The sequence below is a fragment of the Myodes glareolus genome, chromosome 25 (genome assembly GCF_982192425.1).
Source record: "Myodes glareolus chromosome 25, mMyoGla1.1, whole genome shotgun sequence".
In the NCBI taxonomy this organism is placed as follows: domain Eukaryota; kingdom Metazoa; phylum Chordata; class Mammalia; order Rodentia; family Cricetidae; genus Myodes; species Myodes glareolus.
The window spans coordinates 44,084,925-44,109,963 of record NC_142050.1 but is presented as its reverse complement, the minus strand read 5'-3'; the positions used below and the strand labels follow the sequence as shown (position 1 = coordinate 44,109,963).

Below are 25,039 nucleotides of genomic sequence, written 5' to 3'. Positions count from 1 at the left end.
ATCTTATTGGGTAATGGGTACTTTTTCTCTGGTTGTGCTTTTTTACTTTTGAGATAAGGTCTTACTAGATAGACTAAGGAGGCCTCACATTTGCTGATATATCCTAAGGAGACACCCTGAAACTGTCCACCCCACTGAATTAAAAGTCATGCTAATATTACCATGTGTCATCGAAGAGTGTGCTACCTTTTACTCCTCCTCTGTGCCCCCACAGTGCTGGGATTGCAGGTGTGTACCCGATGCTCAGCTTGCGCACCGCTCTATTAGATAAGCAGATAATATGCCTGAAACAGACAGCATCAAACATTGTGGCTATTGAGTGAATGAAATAATAAAGGGATGATTGTATCTGACATTTTTTTTGTTTGATTAAAAACAAATAACTTAGAAAGCTACAGAAGACTCCTATTCTCTCAGACATTAGGGTCATATTTCTCAAGAAAAGCGATTTTATTCTGGTTTTCCCCCAATCATACGAATACAACAGGAATCATCGATACACTGTATAAAAATGATTTTCAACAAGATAGTAGAATTTGAAGCCTAACCCTCAATATTACTTGTTTTTCTGTTGTTGTGATAAAAACACTATGACCAATGCAACTCACAGAAGAAGGTGCTGATTTGGGTTTATGATTCCAGAGAGTAGGAAGAGTTCATCATGGTAGAGAATAATGACAGCAGGCAGGAGGCAGCAGGCTGTCCTCAGGAAGAGAAACCTGAGAGCTCACATCTTAAATCACAAGCAGATTCGTCTTCTTATTTAGCTTCTCTAGGATCACGAATAATAGGCTCAAAACCTTTAATTATGGTTAGAATCCACTTATGAGTGAATACATACCGTGTTCCTCTTTTTGGGTCTGGCTTACCTCACTCAGTAAAGCGTTTTCTATTTCCATCCATTTGCATGCAAAATTCAAGATGTCAACCTGATGAAGATTATTTAGCTATCTGCCGGGAGGTAGGAAATAGTCAAGAGTCCCAGGTAACCTCGGGTGCATGGGGGGGGGGGTGGGAGGGGTGTTGGAAGGGGAGAGGGTTAGGGAGGAGGGAGGAGGGGAGGAATGGAGAAAGCTCGGTTGACCGGGATGGGGGGGAGGAAGGAAGGTTGAATATGGGATCAGGGAAGAATATATTTCAACTAAGGGAGTCATTTTAGGGTTTACAGGAGACTTGATTATATATGGGATCCCAGGTCCAAGGATAGATCCCCAGATTGTTCTCTGGACAGAGGAGAGGGTGCCTGAACCGGCCTTGGCCCATAACCATACTGATGAATATTTTGCTTATCACCATAGATCCTTCACCTGGTGATGGATGGCGATACAGACGGAGACCCACATTGGAGCATCAGACTCAGCCCCCAACGTCCATATGAGGAGCAGAAGGAGGAAGAAAATGAAAAAAGGAAATAATGTCTGCGAGGGATGCTATCACCCACTGATACAAGGGGACGGATCTAATGAGAGTTTACCAAGGCCAGCTGGACTGCGACTGAACGAGGATGTGATCCAACCAGTTTCTCTGAATGTGGCCGGATTCTCTGATTGTGGCTGGCCTGGAGTCTTTCTGAAAAGCCATTGGCAATGACACTGGGACATGTTTCCTCTGCATATACTGGATTTTGGGGATCCAGTCTGCTGGGATACTCACCTTCCTGGTCCTGGAGGGAGGGGGGAGGAACTTGAACTTCCCACAGGGCAGGAAACCCTGACTGCCTTTAGGGACTAAGAGGGAGGAGGAGAGGGAGGGGGGGGAGTGGGAGGGTGTTGGGAAGAGGGGCGCAAATGGAAACTTTTATAATTTAATAAAATTACAAAAAAAAAAATCACAAGCAGAGAGCAAAGAGAGTAAACTGAGAAAAGCAAGCAGTTTTGAAACCTCAAAGCACCCTCAGTGGCATACATCCTTCAGCAGGGCCACACCTCCTAAGCTGTCCCAAACAGTATCACCAATTGGGGACTGAGTATTCAAAAATCTGAGTCTATGTGTGGCATTCTCATTCAAACCACCACATCCTGCAGCCAGTTTTCCTTTGGCAGACAGTAACACAAAACAAAGCAGAGTTCTCTGCATTTGAGTTCAGGAATGCAAACACTAATATTGAATATCTGAACAATCCACTTTTAGAGCAAGTCTGGGGGAAATACCCCAGTGCTGTGTTTGTATTACAATTTTAAACACTGTAGTTTTGTGCAAGAGCAAATAGAAGTTTTAGATGGTGATGGGTAGATGTGAAGAAATGAGATTTTAGACCATCATATATCAAGAATGTGAATTAAACTGCATTTTGAAGATGTTCTACAAGTTTACAATTCTGCTGCTCTTTATTAGAGCTGGGAGGAAGGAAAATGGTTTAACAATATGCAAAGCCCAGAATCTGAATCCCCAGGGGGAAGCTGTCAAGAAAAGTTGATATGGTCCCGACTGATAAAACCTGGTGAACAGTCAACTTTAATATATTATGATCTCGTCAGTAGCTATCTTTGTCTTTCTAGAATTAAGAACAAACATAGTTAATGCCTACATTGTCACAATCAACCAAATATTTAGGTTTAGTGCTAACCTAAACCTAATATATATATTATATGTATTATATATATATATGTGTGTGTGTGTGTGTGTGTATGTGTTTGTGTCATCTATATATATATATATATATATATATGTATCAACAATTTCTTAAATCATACAATCAAGCAATGAGTTAATTTTATAATTTTCACATACATATATTATACATATATATATATATATAATTTAGGAAGTAACTCAGGAGTGTATGTTCTTAGTGTCATCTATGCTTATTCTACCAAAGCTTGATAAAGTAGAAATAAAAGTTTAATTTTTGATAACAGATTCTCTACTACAGTGACTGGACTTCAATGAGTCAGCACGTGCTCCAGAATATCCCCAGATTTGAAAGGCTACTTGGTACGCTCATGTAATGCTTTTGCAAATTCTTGAGACTTCCCACAGAATCAAGTCTGCCTTGCTGACTTTTTTTTTAAAGAATCTGAACATTAAGACACATGACAGTCTTTATAAATAAAAACGATAATTTTATGAAGATTTAAAGGGTGTGTTGAAAATTCACATAGATAAAACACATCAAAAGCCTGTAACTGAACAAGGATGAGAGTCAAAGCTTGCCACACTCAAATCAGTGCTGGAAAGAATGTGTTAAAGTTACCATGTGAAAACACACTTGCTGAAGGTGTGTTGGGTGCAGAGAGCACTTCTTTGAATGTTTTATGCGAAAACTGCAAACTTGATTAGTGTTTCAGAAAATACTCTATCAAAAACATCTTTCTCTGACAGTCTCTAAGATGGTGGTGGCTAACATAGGATCATCCCAGTGCTAGTTTCTTACAGTTATAATAAAAGAATAATATAGCAAGATAATCATTTTCAAATTTTTCCCAAGAATGCCAAATCTGTACAATCTCTTTCTATTGTCAAAGACTGAAAAAATGGGCTTTTAATTGATTTGTGCATTTAGATTCTAGATCTTACTCTGTTTAAATGTTAGTTTAACCATGCACCTCTAGTTCCTATGTGTCCAAAATATCAAATGTAAAATTACAGAATTAACTTATCAGTCTTAACTTGTAGGTCATTCTGGGTAGTACAATGAAATCTGTCAGTCAGCTACATCCTACCTGCAAGGTGATAACTTCTTTAGACCATTTTATTCACCCTAAGATCTAGTCATCAGGGTCAGATCCAGTATTATGGTATCATCATGCTAGTGTTCACATAACTTCTATTTTACAGAACTGCCATGGAAATGATGCTTGCTGTTTTACTAACATACATGATTTGTATTTTACTATTATTGTTAGTGTCTTACTGTGTGGCTAACTTATACATTAAACTTCATCATAGGCATGTAATATTCATGCATATAGGGTAAAATCACTGTCTAGAGTTTTGATACCATCATGGGGTTCGTTTATACAGAAACTGGGGATTTTGGATTACATCATCCGTGAGTAAGGGGAAGGATTGCAGTCACTCATTAATTTGCTCTATGTCATGGATGTGATAGTTATGAGGAGAAAGAAAGCAGAGGAAGTAACTGCATTTGCTACATTTTTCCCTGATGGGGAGAAGACAGTACTGCAGGACTCGAATGATAATTACATGTTTTTAAAATAACCAAAAAAATTAAAGATTACATACAAATTCAGAATTCTTTCCTTTTTCCACCACTGTGGATATTCTATTTTCTAGTTAGCACGTTTTATGTTCTCTAAGTTATTTTTTCAAATTGCTCTGAGAAACTGACAAACATATATAACATGGATGAAAAATATTGCCATTATGGATAACAGTACCTGATACATGAATGTAAACAAACTAAATAAAATGTTGATATAGTAAGTCAATTAGCTAAAAGTAGACTATTATGTTAAACTTGTTGGTATTATATTCTTGTTATGTTATAGAAATGTCTGCACATCCAGTCTTTTTTGGTGTTTCCTTACAAAAAACGTATAGATGAAAACCCTATCCAAAAGCCCAGGACTGTTTTATAAAACTCATATTCCCCCTGATCTCACTATTGATTACAAATCACATCCCATGTGTCTCAACGCTTCATATTTTCACCTGTTTGAATCGAGATTACATTAATCACATTTGTCCTTCATAGGAAAATAGGACAAATACACAGAATGAAAGTAAATTATCTGAAGGTAATTGATGTTATTCAGATATACCGGTAAATGTTAAATGTCAAATGAAAGAGAGTGCCCAACATGCCTTTCAATTAACTCTTCAATATGGCTCTAACTCTTTCTCAGTTGTGGATTTTGATAAAGATGCTGTATGGTAGTATGATCATTAAAGTTCCCCAAATTCCAAGTATGTGTGTGTGTCTGTGTGATTTTTTGTGTGTAAACCATTGGAAAGAGTTCCAAATGTGGTAGATTTTTCAATTTATTTATTTGGGCTGTTCCCTTCTCCAGACCTTCTTAAGTTTTATTTCATTTTTTATTTTAAATAATTTTCATATAATACATTTTTATAATGAGATGGGAGAGATTTGTGGAAGGGAAAACATCTAATCAAAAATATATTTGCTGATATACAATATATGTATTTATTCTTTAATATATTTTTATCATTTAATATATCTTTTATAAATTTTTGTCATTTCATATATTTTTGTCATTTTTCATTGCCCACATATCCACTCTTGCTTAACTCCCAGGTCTAACCCTCACCTCCCTACCCTTTGTTGACTTCATGTTTTGTTTTATAATAACACACTAAGTCCAATTTGTGCTGCCCATATACTCATAGATATGTATGTGGGCACTCATTGGAGAATGGTCAACCTACCAAGGGTCAAACCCTTAAAGAATTCTTACTATTGGTCCCTGTTCCTGTGCTGAGGAGATTCATCCAGACGGATGAGTGCGTGCCATCCTGGGGTGGATGTTCTGGGAAAGGAGCACAGGGCCCCTCAAGGTCCTGCTGCAGGGGCTTCTTTACTCTATATGACCCTGACTCCCCCAAGCCTGCCCTATTGTTTGCCAGGTTCTTGGCCCAGGAACAGTTCCTTCTTCAGCACTGAGGAGATGCACCCAGAGAGTCAGTCACAGCAAAGATTGGACCAAGACGCCAAGACTCCCCTGGCTGCATTTGAAGGAAGAGATGGGCAGGCACCAATGCAAGAATTCCTCCAATAACCTGAAAGACAACATGACAACACCAGAATCCAGGGATCACACAACAATAAGACTTGAACACCCTATTTCAGAAGAAGTAGAAGAAATCGACTTTAAACATAACATTATGAAAATAATAGAGGACCTTAAACAGGAGGTGAAAAACTGCTTTAAAGAAATGGAGAAGACAAACAAAAAGGTAGAAGAAATGAATAAATCTCTCAAAGATACCCAAGAAAACCAAGAAAAAGCAATCAAACAGGTAATGGAAACAGTTCAAGACTTGAAAAATGAAATGGAGGTAATGAAGAAAACACAATCCGAGGGGAGGCTGGATATGAAAAATCTGGGTAAACAAACAGGAACTACAGAGACAAGTATAACCAACAGAATACAAGAGATAGAAGAAAGAATCTTAGATGCCGAAGATACTATTGAGGAAATAAACTCATTGATTAAAGAAAATAACAAATCCAACAAATTCTTAACACAAAACATCCAGGAAATCTGGAACATCATGAAAAGACCAAACCTAAGATTAATAGGGGTAGAAGAAGGAGAAGAATTACAGCTCAAAGGCCCAGAAAATATATTCAACAAAAGTATAGAAGAAAACTTTGCCAACCTAAAGAAGGATATTCCTATGAAGGTATAAGAAGCATACAGAACACTGAATAGACTGGATCAAAACAAACAAACAAACAAACAAAAATCCACTCACCATATAATAATCAAAACACAAAACATACAGAATAAAGAAAGAATACTAAAAGCTGCAAAGGAAAAAGGTCAAGTAACATATAAAGGAAAACCTATCAGAATTACACCTGACTTCTCAATGGAAACCATGAAAGCAAAAATGTCTTGGATAGATGTGCTGCAGACACTAAGAGACCATGGATGCAAGCAGACTACAATACTCAGCAAAGCTTGCATTCACCATCAATGGAGAAAACACGATATTCCAAGACAAAAACAGATTTAAACAACATGTAGCCACAAACCCAGCCTTACAGAAAATACTAGAAGGAAAGCTACAAGCCAAGGAAGCCAACAACACCCATAATAACACAAGCATCTGACAACCCTCTGCCAGCACAACTCAAAGAAGGGAAACACACAAACACTACCACCAGAAAAAATAACTGGAGTTAATAACCACTGGTCATTAATAGCACTTAATATCAATGGACTCAATTCACCTATAAAAAGGCACAGATTAAGAGAATGGATATGAAAACAGGATCCAACATTCTGCTGTTTACAGAAAACACGCCTCAACCTCAAAGACAGACACTACCTCAGAGTAAAGGGTTAGGAAAAGGTTTTCCAATCAAATGGACCAATCAAACGGATATGAATATACTAATATCTAACAAAAATTATTTCAAACTAAAATCAATCAGAAGAGATGGAGAAGGATACTTTATACTCATAACAGGAACAATTCATCAGGAGGAACTCTCAATCTTGAATATCTATACCTCTAATATAAAAGCACCCACATATGTAAAAGAAACATTACTAGAACTCAAGGCACACATCAAAACCCACACTCTAATAATAGGAGATTTCAACACTCCTCTCTCACTAATGGACAGGTCAACCAGACAGAAACTTAACTGAGAAATAAGAGCAATAACTGATGTAATAAACCAAATGGACTTAACAGACATCTATAGAACATTCTATCCAAACAGAAAAGAATATGCCTTCTACTCAGCATCTCATGGAAATTTCTCAAAAATTGAAACTGGGAGTCAACCTACCTCAGGATTCAGCAATTTCACTCTTGGGAATATACCTAAGAGATGCCCTATCATACTACAAAAGCATTTGTTCAACTATGTTCATAGCAGCACTATTTGTAATAGCTAGAACCTGGAAATAACCTAGATGCCCCTCAATAGAAGCATGGATAAATAAGGTGTGGCATATATACACTTTAGAGTTCTGCTCAGCAGTAAAAATCCAATGACATCTTGAATTTTGCATACAAATGGATGGAAATAGAAAACACTTTACTGAGTGAGAAAACCCAGACACCAAAAAGAGGAATATGGTATGTACTCACTCATAAGTGAATTCTAGGTATAAACAAAGGACATTGAGCCTAAAGTTTATGATCCTAGAGAAGCTAAATAAGAAGGTGAACACAAAGAAAATCATATATTTATCCTTCTGGATATTGAAAGTAGACAAGATTGCAGGTCAAAACTTGGGAGCATGGGGGTCGGGGTGGGATGGGGAAAAGGGAGATGGGGAGAGAGAAGGGAGAAGGGGAGGACTGGGGAGAGCTTGGGGGAATGGGATGTTTGAGATGGTGGAAGGGTGGATATGGGAGCAGGGAAAAAGATATCTTAATTAAGGGAGCCATCTTAGGGTTGGCAAGAGACTTGGCTCTAGAAGAGTTCCCAGGTGTCCAATGAGATGTCCCCAGCTAGGTCCTTGTGCAACAGAGGAGAAGGTTCCTGAACTGGCCTTATCCCATAGCCACACTGATGAATATCTTGCTTATCACCATAGAACCTTCATCTGGTGATGGATGGAGATAGAAACAAAGTCCCACCTTGGAGCACAGGACTGAGCTCCCAAGGTCCAGATAAAGAGCCGAAGGAGGGAGAACATGAGCAAGGAAGTCAGGACCACAAGGGGTGTGTCCACCCACGGAAACTGTGGAACTGATCTAATGGGAGCTTACCAAGACCAGCTGGACTGGGACTGAAGGAGCATGTGATCAAACTGGACTCTCTGAATGGAGCTGACAATGAGGGCTGACTGAGAAGCCATTGATAATGGCACTGGGTTTTGATTCTACTGCATGTACTGGCGTTTTGGGAGCCTAGTCTGTTTGGATGCACACCTTCCTAGACCTGGATGGAGAAGGAAGGGCCTTGGATTTCCTACAGGGCAGGGCACCTGACTTTTCTTAGAACTGGAGAGGGTGGGAGGTGTGGGAGGGAAATAGGAGGAGGGGAGGAGGTGGAAATTTTTAATAAATAAATAAATTTAAAAGAAAAGAATCCTTACTATTCTATTCCTAGAGATCTTCTACTGTCAATAGCTCCTCAGTTAGGGGTAAAAGATTGTGAGACATTTCTCACTCCAGGCAGATAGTTTCAAAGCTGAGTTTTGTTCCAGTCTCTTGAAGATACTTATCTATTTTTTAAAATCTAAAATAAAAACCTTAAATGAGTCACAAGAACAATTCTGATATGCTTTTATATGGTGCTTTCTCTAAAACAGGCATCTCTGAGCCTATACTATTGATCTAAAGGTATAAGAAGTAAGACTACCTCTCCACTTTGTATAATGAGAGAATGGGTTGTTATTATAGTCCCTGGAGGATCTGCAACATTCTAGTTATATGTGTTGGGCACACCGTGTGTGAGGAGCAAATGTGAATGTCCAGTGGTAGCTGTACTTGCTCGCGGGTTCCGTCTCATCCGCAGTGATGCTTCAGGTGCACAAGAAGAGTGCTCAGGTTCTCTTATGGTGTGCATGGCACAAACAATTTTCTAGCCGTCAAAAATTGCAACTAATGAATGTAATGAATGCTACAAATTCTTCCTCCTACTTTCACGTTAGTTCATGTCCTCTATTATAAAGTGCCAAGCACATGTAAATTTCCCATAATTAGATTGGCTCATCAATCTGTTATTCCACAATTATATAACAAAATAGTCACTGCGTGAGATTTATTGTTAAGGTGCTAGGAAAATTTTTGGGGGCTTCAGAAACCCTTATTTGCATATTCTAATTAGTGGTTTATTAATGTTAAATGCATAAGGAAATTAACTGCAGCTTAATCTCATAAAATTCATCACTGTAATCCTTTATTGCTTTGCTTTGATATACATTTTTACCAGTTTATATACTGAGGCAACAACTAGAAGATAGACTATACCATCCCCCTTTTCCAATTATAGGACTTTGTCCACACATATGTCCACTTACATTATATTGAAAATGTTATATCTTTTAATAATCTTTGCTTTCAATAAATTTTTAAAATATTTTCACTTCTTTCTAACAACTCTTCCTACTTTCCCTTTTCATGGGATCTATCCAATATCTTGACTTCATCTAAAATTTATTATTTATGAAACCAGAGGCAAGAACAATTCTCTGTTGAGAAGATGGCATTTTCCACATTATCAGATAACATTTGTGAAGTAAATGACATCAACTCATTGAACCTTTATTAAGTGAAATATACACATTAGGAGCCTGGCATCTTACACAGGAGGCAAACAAACAGGAGATGACACTGCCACCAGACAGCTCTAAATGGGCAAGTGCAACCTCTCCTGAGTCCAGCCTCACCTGGGGTGGGAAGTGCGTTTCAGAAGGCTCCCAGCACTTAAGCTTCTCGGGAGGTTTTTGGTCCTTTATAACCAAAGCACAAATGGAATCCCCTGAAATTTTCTCTGAAGAATGTTCCCTTAGCTGTTGAGAGAGAGGGAGAGAGAAAGAGAGACAGAGACAGAGAGAGAGACAGAGACAGTAACACACACACAGACGCATACACACAACACACACACACACACATATATATATATATATATATATATATGCACACACAGAGACAGCAACACACACACATCACAGAGAGAGACAGAGAGAGCGACAGTAACACACACACACACACACACACAGAGAGAGAGAGAGAGAGAGAGAGTTGCTTAATCACATCAGGAAATTCCGAGCCATTTAGAGATGTAGAAAGATTTCATAAGGATTAGCCATTTCTCAGTGTTCATAGCAAGCTTTCAGGCCCAACCCGTTTCTCTACAAATGGTGACAGTTCAGCATGGAATCTTTAATGTCTGATCTTACACACACTAACTTGGCATTTTAGAGGTATGAGACATGAGCATGTAATCTTGAAATTAATTTTTATGAGGCTCAAACATTTCTTTTTAAGCAATTTCAAATAACATAATATGCCAATACTGTCACCCTCATCTTATCTTTATATACATGTCACAGTGATACATGTGATTATAATTTACATGTAACTCATACACCAGCCTTTTGAGTATGATTATTCTATAAAACAACAGCTACCACTTCAGCTTAAGCATTGAGCTAGTCCTGGGCAAGCTTTCTTGAGACCGGCTAGTTATAATAAACAGTTCTTTGTTTCAGAATTGTGAAGACTACAAAGTCAAAGGTTAAGGGAGCCTCATCTGGCCAGAACCTACTTGCTGAACTGCTACAGAGTGGAAGGCAGGAGGTCAAAAAACAAAGTTGGTTGACTTCACCCTTTCTAAAATAAATATTCATTTTTATTTATGTGTGTATTTATCTATCACAACTGTGAGGATGTCCATAGAGGCCAGAAAAGATGTCCGACCCCTTGGGGCTGGAGTTGCATGTGGTTGTGACCCGGCCAGTATGGTTGCTGGGAACCAAACTCTTTCTCTGACAGAACAGAGCATGTTTTGATTGCTGAGGCATCTCTCTAGCCTTCTCCAACTCCTGAGTACTGGCATGACAGTGTGTACTACCACACATTGGTATTGAAGTGCTGGGGATCCAAGGCAGGGTTTCATGGATTGTAGGCCAGAACTTTATCAACTGAGCAAACTTCTCGCCCCTGTTTGCATATGAAATGCTGATACTCATGTTTGATAGTGCAGGAGAAAAGATATCCTTGTGAACGCTATGGCCTTCCAGAAGCATGACAGGTAAAGCAAGGACATATAAAGCTGCCCTTGTACTGTGTAGGAACCCGGATGAGACTTGATGGAAAGTTTCCTCTCTAAACCGCACATCCACTATTCCCGTATGAATATGCTGCTTACTGGTCCTGTCAAGTTGCCGTACCCATCTCTAGTTCTTCCCTTTGCAGATCTCCTGCAGCCCCCACGCTGCCTAGTACTATTTGGGTGGTAATTATTCAAAGCAACTGAAATGGGGATTTCAACAGAGACATGGGTTATAGATCACAGCTTCAGGCAGACGGAAAGGATCTGTAATGAGTAGAAATTTTAAAAGCAGTCAGGATTCTCAGAGCTGCGCACCTTGAGTCAGCACGGCTACAGTCGCGTCTTTTAGGCTTTCATCTTGGCTGGTTTAGCTCAGGTTCGTTTTTGTGATCTTTATTTTAGATTTGTGGATGATTTTTCTAATGAGGTATGTATCCCCAAAATTATGATCCTTGCTTGGAACTGACGACTTCCGAAATGAGACAAGGTAAACTGAAAGAAAAATTATGCCCCAGTAAGGCAGGAAGGCACCTGCGGTAGCAAAGGAGATCTTCAGCACCTCTGATAGGGTGCAAATGGGGGTACTTAAAAGGCAGGTGGTCCTAACACGAGCTCCTTGCCGATGCAAAAATTCCCAATCAAGCCAAGTCAAAACAAGTCAAATTAAGAAATATCTAGGTTTAATGGGAGTTGTGTACTCTTGGGTGGCCCGAAGGGGGAAACTGGGAAGCCGCAAAACAAACAAACAAACAAACAAATAAATAAAACACGACCCCCAGGAGGAAGAAAGGGAGACCATGTGTTCCTCTTTTGGGAGATCACTTAAATACCCTGCGGAAAAGTGGTCCTGACCCCTCCCTGGGGGTGGCCTGCTGGGATTTGGAGTCCAGACCAGGCCTGGGGCCTGGGATAGATGCAAGGGGCAGGGGCCTGTGCTCTCAACTTGACAGTTACTTTTAAATGTCGGCTTGGATAGAGAGTTAGTCTAAGGGAGGGAATCTCAGGGAGGGATTGCCTGGATCATGTTGACCTGTGGTCATGTCTGTATGGCATTGCCTTGACTACGTTGATTGATACAGGAAGACCTGGTCTAATATTGGGTGTGAAATCCATTTCCAGGATTCCATAAGAGGACAAAATGAGCTGTGTAGGAAGCATTTGTGCACTGTTAGTTTTCTCTGCTCTTGATGATGGATGTGATGTCACCAGCTGTTTTGAGTTCCTGATGCCTTAACTTCCCTGCAACAATTGACTAAAACCTGGAATTCTGAGCTAAGGAAAAAACCAACCAGCCAACCAACAAACAAAAAACCTCTTCGCCCCCAAGTTGCTACCTATTTGCAAATTTTACCACAACCATAGGAAAGGAACTGGGAACTGGGACACAGACTCCAAAGGTTTCTGTTGGTTTGTTAAACCAAAACTGTGTGCCAAAAACAGGGTCAAGAGACCAAGGGTGCAGACTGTGTGTGTGTGTGTGTGTGTGTGTGTGTGTGTGTGTTTGTGTGTGTGTGTGACTACATGGAGGTATACTGTACTTGTACACTAACTAGTGCTTGTGGAGGCCAGAGGTAAAATGTAGTGGCTGTTTCCGCAGCAGTCCACACTCCTTTCTGAGACAGCATCTCTCACTGAGACTTGGGTCTTGCTGGTAGTCTGTGTTGGATGGGGTCTGCCTGTCTCTGTTCTCAAGCCCTAGGGTACACACATGTGCCATCATACGTGGCATTTTATGTGGGTGCTAAGGAAAAAACTCAGGCCCTCCTGTTTTCGTGGTAAAATTTTATCGACAGAACTGTCTCTCTCTCTCTGCTTTTAAAGACAAGAAAATACATTCATATTTCTGCGATGGCTGTGTACTTGGAACATACTATCCACTTTTTTTTCTGAGTTCACTTTTAATCTACTTCTTCAATTTACTCCTCAATTATGGCTTTTTAGGAAGGAACTTCTAAGTAAATTTTAGAACGTTTTCCTCTTATTCTCTGTTTATATAGCTTGTTTCTGAATTTCTCTGTGGAGAAAGCAAACCCAGGAAAAGTCAAACTAGAAATGCTACTCAGATGCTGGCGGAATAATTCCTTCACGTACGGTATTATAGAAACGGATGTTCCTGGAACCAAAGCCATAGCAGATCTTTATTATAGTTCTGAAAACATTTGTTTCCTTAATTATGTTTTGGAGAGGCCATTTTCCCTAACTCTCTCCGATAATGGATCACACTGTACGATGTCACCTCCACTTACCACACTCATGCATCACTCTGCTCTTCACGGGGAAGCTGATCAGAATGGATGTCACCGGAGAAGAAATGACGCGCTTTCATTAAAAACAGGCATGCTGCTGGCTTCCTTTGAAAATTCCTCTAAGATAGGTGTACCAGCTAGAAAGTTGTTTTGCACACTTGGGTGTATCATGGCAAGGCTCCACATGCAACATTGCTGGACTTAGGGTTTTTCTGAAAGAAACTTTCAGACTTCCTTAATTTCTCCCCGAAGATCATTAAGCACATCTGTAATTCAGCTCTCTCCTCAGATCCACTTTGGGCCTGAAGATTCAATCTATTCCCATCCTCACCTCCAAGTAGTAAAATATATGTGTTTTTAATTGCTCTTTAAATTTCATAAACCAAAATAACATATGGTTGTTTACAAAGATCTAATTAGCACATTTACCTAAATATGCTTTCATGGTTCTGAAGACATTAAAATTAAAATGCAAATTATAATATGGATATGAGAACTGAGGAGGATAATTTTAACCAGAGTGCCTGCAGGCAGATGATTTTCTTGCTCCCAGCTTGCCGGTTTGAGTGTCCTGCCCTGAAGGAAGAACTATTATCTCCAATCAGAAGTCTTCATCCTATGGCTGCATAAGACATTATTAAAAGATCTTTAAAACTATGTTTAAAGATATAGTATTCATATAGCAAAGAATTGGCTTAGAAAGCCAGCACTGATTACTACCCCCCCAAAGAAACCAAAACATAGAGAACAAACATCATGGAAGAGGAAAACCCTGTTCTTGGAATAATCCTAATATGGTTACTATTTCAGATAAGTCAAAAAAATCATTTTCTAGAGAAGACTCATCCACTAAATATTTTCAAAATCAACTAAGATATGGCTATGGTGGCACATGTTTATAGCTGTTATGTTCCGAAAGTGGAGGAGGGAAATTCCCTGGGAATGTGAGGCCACCTACAAATATATTATAAGTTCTAGGCTATTCAGTGCTACAGAGTTAAACTATGTTTCACAAAATTAACTAATTAAATAATTAACTAGCACAATTAAAAACAAAGCCATTTAAATAGAATCCATATCTGTTATTGCTAAAGTAACCAAGGAGGTCGGCATCCTAGGGGAAAGCCTACTTCTAATATTCTGCTAAAGGAACATGGTAATAAATGGATTCCTCACAACATACGGCTATATGCATAGATCAGGGATTCACTCAGCTCTCATCAGAGAAGCTTCTTCCTGCAGAGATGCACACACGGACAGTGCACAGAGACTGAGAGACTTTGGGAGCATTTTCAGGAAGGAGAACGATGGATGGTGAGAGTCAGAGGTGATGGATGACTCCATGGGGAAGAGTCTTCCAGACACACAGGACTGACGCACGTGTAAACCCAGAGACTGTGGCAGCATGGAGAAGACCAGCCCAGGCTCAAACCAAATGGAGTCCTAGCACTAGAGAGGGACGTGAACATGGGAGCCTACTCCTAACCGTGAAGCTGACTGCAATTGATTCTGCTGGGAAAGAGAAAATCAGTTTTCTTCAATGGAGTGTCCCTGGGTATATCAAGCACACACACTCCAGGGCAGGCCACATGCCCATGAGTACTTGAACAACACAAAGTGGATTTCACATTTTTTTCTCATTTTTTGACTCGTCTCATTTTGTCTTAGCCTATTTTGTTTGTTTTATTGGTATTTTGCTTGTTTTGATGCATGTGTGTGTATATGGTGTGTGTGTGTGTGTTTGAAAGAGAGAAGGAGAAGAAGGACAAAAGTTTGGTGAATAGAGAGGTAGAGACGATCAAGGAGGAGAGTGGGTGAAATGATCAAAATACACTGTGTGGAAATATTAATAAAAATAACAAAGCCAACTAAGATTACAGTACAATACTGGGAAAGTGCAAATCTTTGGAAGTCAAGATATGCGGATTCTTCCCACTATTATGTCCTTATTAGTCATAGGAAATAATGAGTTCCACTAGGGTATATTTTCTGTCTCCATCTCTAACCTCTCTTGCTCCCACCGAAACCCTTCCTCTTCCCAATGTGCTATCTACTTTTTTGTGGAGGACCAGAGTTTGGATAAGGATAAGGCTCATGGATCATCCTGGAAAAGGTTCAGATTCAAACAGACCAAGATAGAGAAGACCCACCAGTTGGTGGGTTAGTTTAGACTGTGATTTGTTGCCAATGTTTTATATACCTTTGTATATACATTGTTTGTAAATATTAATATAACATGTAAGATATAATATAATTAGTTGTAGATTATATATAGTTATGCTATCTAGACTATATAATACTAATACAATGAATATATAATACATAAATATAATAGATTTCAGTATATTTTGAGCTTATATATGTTAATTATTTGAAAAAAAACCCTTACTGTGCATTTGCTAGTGGTATTATAGACTCTAAAGGATGGGGATCTTTCAAAGGGAGAATGTATTAAAATTGTCCTTGTGAATCTAGCAAGTTTGAGAAAATTCCTCATAATAACTAACACTAAACACCTAATGTAAATGCTTTACATTCTCCATCTAATCCTCCCAATGCCATGAGGAAACAATGTTAGTCACCATGCTTCCGACTTTCTAGTACAAATGTGATGCCTGTAGCCTTCTCTTTGTACTTTGTTTCTGAGAGGAAGGACTATGTGGAAACAGAAGGCAGGAGGCACAGCTAGGAAAAGGTAGTGTCAGCATCCGTTGGCCACGTAGAGGACTAACTGCTGTCCACGTGTCTCATCCCGCACAGGTGGAAGGGGAATGATGGTTACCCAAATACCATCACTGTCTACAGGCTGAGACACAAGCTTGGAAGGGGCGTGGGCACGTTGATGCTTTGCAGCTTATGAGAGGTGTGGGGCCGCCCTTCTTAGCTGCCTTGTCAGCTACAAAGTCTTCCGGAATGTCCTGTTATGATTTGACCCGTGTTCTTCCCAAAACACTATCTGTATTCTAAGCCCTGTGCCAATGTTCATTGTATGTGTCAACCTGGCTGTGCTTCAGGGGTGTCTGTGCAGCGTTCCCATCCCTATACCAGGTGAAGGTAACTCCCATTAGTTCAGGGACACCATCTGTCCCACAAGAAACTGAGTACATCAGAGAGAGCAGAGGAAGAGAGGATTTTCCTCTGTTTATCTGGGGTATCCACCCTCTCCTTTTCTCAGATACCAGTATGTGTGCTTTCAGGCCTCGGAACCTGGGCCAGCGCTTTCCCAGGGGATAGAATGTGGTTTTCCTTTCAACTCTGATGAACATGCCACTGTATCTGTGAGGACTTTTTTTTGTTCTATCTGAAAATCGAATCTTTATGACTATAAAGTTAAGTATCTCCAAATAAACCCACCCTGGATTTAGGCTAGGCCCCAAATACCTAAATCAAATTACTACTGCCTCTAAAATAAAGCAAATAAGGAAACTATGGGAGCTGCATTGAGACAGCAGACTTTGTGAGGATGGATTCCTGGGAAAAAGGGACAAGGAGGGCCTGGAGCTATTGGAGGCCAGAGGATCAAGTAGGTAAGGATTGGAGCTTTTGAGGAGCTTGCCCCTGCCTGCCTCTGGTACTGAGCACCGACTCACTCTACTAGGACAAGAGAAATTTCTTTTGTTTTAAGATACCAAGCTTGTAGTGTTATTGTGGCAATCACAGGAAAAATATAGGCACCTGTCTATGTTAAAGATCTATGATAATAATAACTGTTAGGAAAAGAAACAGTTGATCATATGCATTTTTAATAATATATTCCGATATCAGGAAATTCTTGATTTCATGAATCATGAAGAACAAATGAACATGGGCTTTGCATTACCAACTAACCAGAGAATCACAACTTTACTAAAAACAAAACAGAACAAAGAAACAAATAACTGAATTTAGTTGGGAAAACACAGAGTGGAAATTCATAGTTTATTTACATTGTGGGTTTTACCGAATGGATTTTATGGATGAGTTTCATCTAACATATCCTATCAGAATGAAGATAGTTACTTGAACTTTATTGTGTTAAAAGACTACACAAAATAGGTTACATCAAAGATTATGGTTTCTAATATTCGAAACTCAGAAAGGCATATAGAACTGCTCTCCGTAAGAATCACTTCATAAATAATATCACATCATCATAATGTCATGCTACATTTTTTAAGAATGAAATAGGAGCTATCTTTATAAGGAAAAACGCTATTACTCCATCTTCTCACCGCCTGAAGCTTTAAGCATTTTTAGAGGCAGAAACTAGAGTAATAGCAGTTTGCAAATGAAGTGGTTTGTAAATCGTTTCCTCCCAAACAAAACAACAACTTTTTAAAAAGGCCCTCTAAGGAGAGATGAAACTGTAAAGTCTTTTATTTGGCATTCAGATGTTGCTGGGTATGTTTTCCACAAAAATATATACATCCTCCGCCGAGGTTACATCTTTCCACTCAGATCCTTCCTTCTGTATACCTTTCCATTTGGGACGTGTAGATGAAGGTCTCATGGGACCTTGATACAATATCTACTCTCTCTTTTCGTGCCTGACCTACAGCTTAAAGTTTCCTTCAGGATATTAAAATGAATCAATGTTTCACTTAAAATGTATTGTTTACATTTTGTTTCAATTTTGATGCTTGTGGCAGACTGTGTAGTACGGTTTGACCTTGAACTTCTGTCCCCCTTGCCTCCAGTTCCCAAGGATTGGGATTACAGGTGGGCTCCACTATGCCCAGATATATTATGTAGTATACTTCTATCAGGCAGGCACTGCAGACTAAAGAAACACATTTACATAATACTGCGCAGACGTATTTGTTACCTATCATATTATTTAAACTAAAAAAGTTTAAAATTTTTCAAAGCCTCAGGTGACTGTGATTATCACCAAACATGTGCTAAAAATTCTTTTACTTCATTTAGAGAGCACTACAAGTGTCCTTTGTTCCTTATCTTTTTAGAAAAGAGATGCTATTTTTTTTTTTGAGTCTGGTTAGTGCCACCCTTGGGTCGCAGCCATCAGCACCATTTAATTTCGCTTCAACTGGCGGTAGGTAAAGCAGCCAGTTGAAGAGAGGAGGACATGCAGACAGTGCCTTCTCAGTGGGGTACCAGGATAATGAGATCATTTTTGTCTCATATAGCTAGGAGGCAGCACGCCTTGGTGGCTTAAAGAAGACGAACTTGAGATTACTCAAGCTTAATCCAAACTGCTGACTTGCCCTCTCCAGGGATCATTACGTCATCACTCTTAGCCTCACTCTTTTGCTTGGCTGAAAAAAAAATGAGCATGGAAATGTTGCATGTTGCATGATGTATGTTCACTCAAACTGAATGACAGCACATATTCTTGCAACTTGGCTTCCCTCTTTTGGAAAAGACAGCACAGACAGAGGAACCGGAATAGTGTAGTTGAGATCGTGACCACGGTACCTCATATACACTAGACAGAATGCAAAGAATGTGAAACCCTTGGATTAGTAGCTTCACGTCGAAACATTGCATGTTATTAGCAAATATGACTCAGATCCACAGATTCCTGGTCTGGTGAAGGAACCGCCTTCTTATAGTTTCTTATGATAAAAAATGACTATATAAAAAAAGACGGATGGGGAGATCATTGAGTGAGTGACGTGCTTGCTGTACAAAGGCCTGAGTTTGATTCTCTAGCACACATGTAAAAAGCCAGGCATGTCATCACATCTATAACTCCAGTGCTGGGCAAGGGGGAGAGGACAGACAGGTGGTTTCTGGGGACTCAATGACCAGCTATTCTAGTTGACACCCTGGGCTTCTGGTTTACTGAGTGACCCTGTCATAAGTAGGTAAACAAATGAAAAGGTGGAGACATACATATCATGGAAGGCATCCTCATTTGAACTGGAATTCACACATGTCTGCATGAAGAATCCACACATCAACACATGTAACACACACACACACACACACACACACACACACACACACACGAAAAAACTGTCTCCACTGATGCTTGCTGTCCATTTTCATAGGGCCACAGAAAGAACCTGCGGCTGGAATAAGGATGCTTTTGATTTTGTGAATTCAGGATCAAACTTGGCTTCCAGTAATCTTGAATATAGCTGCAACCAAATAAAATCTTTGAAATATTATTTTTTGAAATGGAGAAAGTGATGTTATGAAGGATCAAATAAATGGAAAAAAAATCATTGCAAATAAGGATGGCCTTCTATCTACCATGGATTTACAAAAGCTGCTGGGCAGAGCTTCCTCAGAGCAGGCGGGCCATGTTCTGAAGCCTGAAGACTATCTACAAATCTAACAGGTCCGGTTCCTCTACCCCAACAGGGAGTTGTCAATGAAACCAAAGAGGGAGTTCCATGAGTCACCATTTTGTGAAACCATTTATGCTTTCAATACCTTCCAAATGATTTCTGGGAATTCAGTTTTAATTTTCTTGAGCAACAGTTTCTAAATTCTGCTAATTTGAACCTAAAGGCTAGAATTTCTAAGGAGGAGTTTGTGCAAAAAGTCTGTGAAAGTGGATTGTAGATGGCATTTTCTATGACTTTACTCTTTCTTTGGCTGTCCTGTCAAAACAATACAGATTTACAAAGGCAGCAAAGTGTTTTGTATTTTTTATATTTGAATACATAGACTATCTTTAGTCATTGATATCTGGGCATCAGGATCATAGTTATGTCTAAGTGACTCTATACAAAATTGGCTTGATATTTTAAACTTGTAACACTCTGTCCAGGAATACACTCCATTATAATATCACATATTCCCTTCAACAACTTTATTCTGATGTTTTAAGTTCCTTGTGTTTTCAGATCTCAGAATGTCCAGCTCTGATGTAACTTTACAATAAATCCACAGAAAGGAGGCTTAGTGTCCCAGGGAACTTCCATGTTTGGGGAGAATATGGCTTCATTTAGACAGCATCTTCAAAGACATGTGTGATGGTTCATGAGCTTCAGTTTAAAGAGGAGGTCCTATGGCTTCTATGGCTCATTTTCCAGTACAAACACACACTTACCAATTTATTCAGGGGCATCCCTTTAATTCTCACCATACTTTCCTTCAGAGTTCCACCCCACCACAGGAGCCAGTTAACGGGTGAAGAGTATAATCCTTGAGGCCTGTGTACTTAGGACTCTACTAGAAATCTTTAGATTGGGTCATGATTTCATATAATAGACACTAGTGTCCTGTATGCAACTATTTTGCTTATGGAAACAATTAGGGAGGCATCTGATGGTTCACTCCACTCTTGAGAAATGGAAGTTATATGTAAGAAGGTCTAAAGATGGTCAACCTGATGACTTTGAGCAAATAACCTCCCCGTCTTTCACATGGGCATCAACTTTTCTTCAGATCTAGCTTAGAATATGGAGTTCTTTGTTGGCAGCTGAATGGCATGTTTTCTCACTAACTGTTTTATGTTTTACAGTGTGTTTGTGAAGGTCAGGGAAGTCTGGCTCAACCCTTGTCTTTATGTGCTCCTGATCCATGTATGCTGACTCAGCATTATCAGCTGACAAGTGGAGGACCTTTCAGGACATACCCACAGGCATCCCCATACAGGACATCCCCAAACAGGACATTCCCATACTGCTTTAACTCCTCTCTATAGCCCCTGTCATCTATTCAGGAGTGGTTTGGGAAACATGGACCCAAGACCTCAGGTATCAAGACCAAACAAACAAAGAAACAAGCAAACAAATAGAAACACAGCACCTCAGAAAATTCAAGACTGTATAAATTGCTTAGGATATTTTCATTCTAAAATAGAAGATATATTACCCCATGCATTTTAAAGATGACTATGTGATTTGCAAATAACGCTCTTAGTCAGAAGCTTCTAATAACAGAGGTTTCAAAATGGAGAAGGAAGAATATGGAAAGAGTGATACATCTTTAAAATGACCAGAGAGCAGGGAGCACAGACACCTCCATATTGTGGTGGGAGCACAGTGGAAACAGAGTCATATAGCGACTGCTCTCTCTGCTCCACCATGAAGAGAGGCTACACAGTAAGAGAAGAGGCATTCATTGTATTTGGATTTTGGTGAAGGACAGTGCTTACTTTATAATAAGGAGGAAATCTCAGGAGATCCTATCCTGGCCAATGTAATAATCATCTGTATAAGAACAGTAGCTGAGTTATCTAAGAGTGGGCAATATAGATCCCAACAGGAAGGGGGAAAAGGTGCTCAATTGCCTGATGGGAATAGAGTTTAGATGGGAATAGACATGAATGGGAACCTGAGTCTTATCCAGGCATCCAGAATCACCTCCAGAACAGCAGACTGGGAACTGAGTTGGAGCCATTGACTAACAGTGAAAAGCCCACTGTGAACACACACCTCTATGGTCTAAGTAAGAATTTTCACCCAACAGGAGTCAAGAAGCAGAAAGCTGGTGGCACATGGTGAATGAGTGGGTGTGGGTGTTTTAATGATGTTCCTCAAGAACCTTAGCGCGTGGTCTTTGGCGGAGCAATTTCACTTGAAAACTCAATCTGAATAAAATTAAACACCCATGCAAAGACATGGCTTCAGGCTGCTAATTTTAACATTATAATAAAGGTTTCTGAAGAAATATCGAGATAATAACATTTGCGGCACAGAGACATTTCTATTTATATTGAATATTTTCCACTGCATTTTCTTAAATTGGGTAGGGAGAGGCTGAGGAAAACACTCCTGTGTTCAGGAGGGAGTTCAAACAGTAAGAAAGGTCCAGTATAGTCGCAGAAGACAATGGTAGTAATTATCCCCAGGAGGTAGAATTCTAACAGTTTTTAATACCTGTCATCTACATAGGAGAAGGGTGCTTCAGCTATGAAGTAGCATCAACATGGCTGCTGGAACAAGGCCTGAACAAGGACAATACCAGCTTACATGCCAAAAGGAATCGACAAAATCACACAAGGCACCCATTCCTAAATAAAGATCAACAATTAGTTAAGGGCTCCTGAGAGAGGGAAGATCAGTTTTCCTGGGACATTTGCCCACTACTTGGCTGTCCAATCTTAGGTGCTCATCCCCCAAAACATATAGATATAAACAATACTGAATATATTTAGCAAGATGTATTTAGATGCTTATATGTAACAATATGTAAGTAACAATCATAATTAAAGGAAAAGAAAATGACAGAGGTAATACATGAGAGTAGAAAGAGAGGTAGAAGGTAGGGAAGGGAGACAGTGGTCGGCAGAAGGCAGAATATAGTAACAGATGACAGAGGGCAGTCAAAGTCTATTATAAACACGTGTGACATGGAATGAAATCAAACAAGTAATGGTAATAAAAATGGAAAAACAAAACCGTCATATTTGTTTACTAAACTTAGCTTCTCCCTTTGGTTTGAGGTTTCTACTTTACTTCCCTGTAGTTACTTAAGTTACTTGTTTTTATACAAGTAATATTTTAGAAAACAGCTGATATCAACTGATATATCTATGAGATGGTTCAAATGGTATAGATCCACTCAAGTGTTGACAAGTGAACATTATAACGGAACTCTCCTATTCTGCCAGTAGTGATATAAATTTGCACGGTGTCTGTATGTAAACATATCTGTATGCAAAAATATACCTGACAAATGTTTGTAAGAGAGTCATGCAAATGTTTGCTACGGCTCTGTCTGGAAAACCTTCAAATGTAAAGCAACACAGACGCTATTGTACTGTGAAACAGAAGACAAACTAGAGCACACTGAAGGGCACAGCTATAAGAATAAGCTTGCTTCTACTCTGGAAAACTTGTCAGCTTTAATAGCGAGCCACACCAACTAGGCAGAAGAGAGTCCACAGAGCGCTCTGTGAAAGAGCGTATGCTGTCCACCTATGCAAAATTCAAAACCAGGAAACTGCGCCTGAAGTTTCAGAAAGCAGGACATTAGCTCTGTTAGGGATAAAAGTTGCCAGAAGGTATTGTAAGGGTGTCTACGTGGGTGGAGGGAAAGTCTCCTCTCTTGTCCTGAGTACTGATTACATGAATGGACCTACTCTGTAATGAGTAATTAACCCATGGATTTGTGATCTGTCCTGTAATAAATTGGACTTTCAGTGAAAGACTGGTTTCAGGTTGGAGAAAAGAGAAGTGTGGCCTCTAGGCATCTGTTCCTTGTGGGGGTGGGCTGAGAGACTTACAGACCATGGCAGTATGTCTTAAGAAGTCTGGGCCTACAGCCAGAGAGAACTGGATGTGAGTCTCTGCATTACAGCTTCTAACTGTATAAACTACAGGGAGGGCTTGATGAGCCCAGAGATAGGGGCGGAGGCCAGACTGCGGAGGACCTTGCAAAGACAAGATAAGCATTCGTGGCTTTTTTGGGAGTGTGATGGAGAACTGCTCTATTAACAGCACAGACCCGAAGAGGTTATACAGGAATAAAAAAAAAAAACAATACGAGCTTTACTGTAATGATAGTAACAACAGTGTTCCAAAAGGATCCACTAACTGTCCCTGCTGCAGCATAGCCTTATCTTGAAGGAGAGAAGACAGAAAACCTGAGGACGTATTTAATTGTGATAAAAAAAATGCAAAAGGATGTGGGGAAAGCAACAGGATAAAATTTCAAGACACGTTTTTGAGGCAGATTCTACTTATGGAAACTGTTATCCACTGAGCACAAACCATAGGAGCAGGTTCCCTGCGATTAGGGGATAAGAGCAAACACATTTCTGTATTCTCTGGATTATCCCCAAACCAAAGCAGCACGGATAGAAAGTGTTTTAGAAAAGATTTATTATTACTTTATTTTTAATTCTGTGTGTGTGCATGTGTGCCTGTATACGGACGGGAGTGTGCCTGTGTACGGGCAGATGTGTGCCTGTATGTGTGTGTGTGTGTGTGTGTGTGTGTGTGTGTGTGTGTTTGTTTACATGTGTGTGCTTGTGTATGGGTGTGTGTGCTTGCGTATGGGTGTGTGCGCTTGTATATGGGTGTGCCTGTGTATGGGTGTGTGTACCTGTGTACGGGTATGTGCATGGGACTGCAGGTGACTAAGGAGGCAGGAAGAAGGAGCTGGATTCCCTTGCGCTTGAGTTACGGTTGCTACTCAACTCAGATTCTGGGAACCAATCTTATTCTCTGTAACAGCAGTAGATGTTCTTAACTCCTGGGCTCTCTCTCTAGCCACTCCATTCTAAAAAAACAAAAGCAAATAAGACCAAGACATCTCATCATACTGATAGTAAGACAAGGATCTATTTCATATTCTCCCAATGTTGGCAAGGCCCTAAATCATTCAGCATTGTTTGTTGGCCAGTTGACCAGAAAGCATTTAGGTGAAATATTATGTTCTCATTTGGTCATATTCTCCTGAAAATAAACTGGAATTTATAATTATAATCATGAAAATCTGAAATACTCATAACATTAAATAAAAACCTACAAATATAGTAGACCCTAAGAATCATCTT

The 25,039-nt window shown here is 39.6% G+C and overlaps 1 protein-coding gene across 1 annotated transcript in view; it reads right to left on the bottom strand.

Moving 5' to 3' along the window:
* Cntnap2 (contactin associated protein 2) overlaps positions 1–25,039 on the bottom strand; it is a 2,060,022-nt gene that overhangs the window by 692,210 nt on the left and 1,342,773 nt on the right. The gene's annotated exons all lie outside the window — the stretch shown is intronic.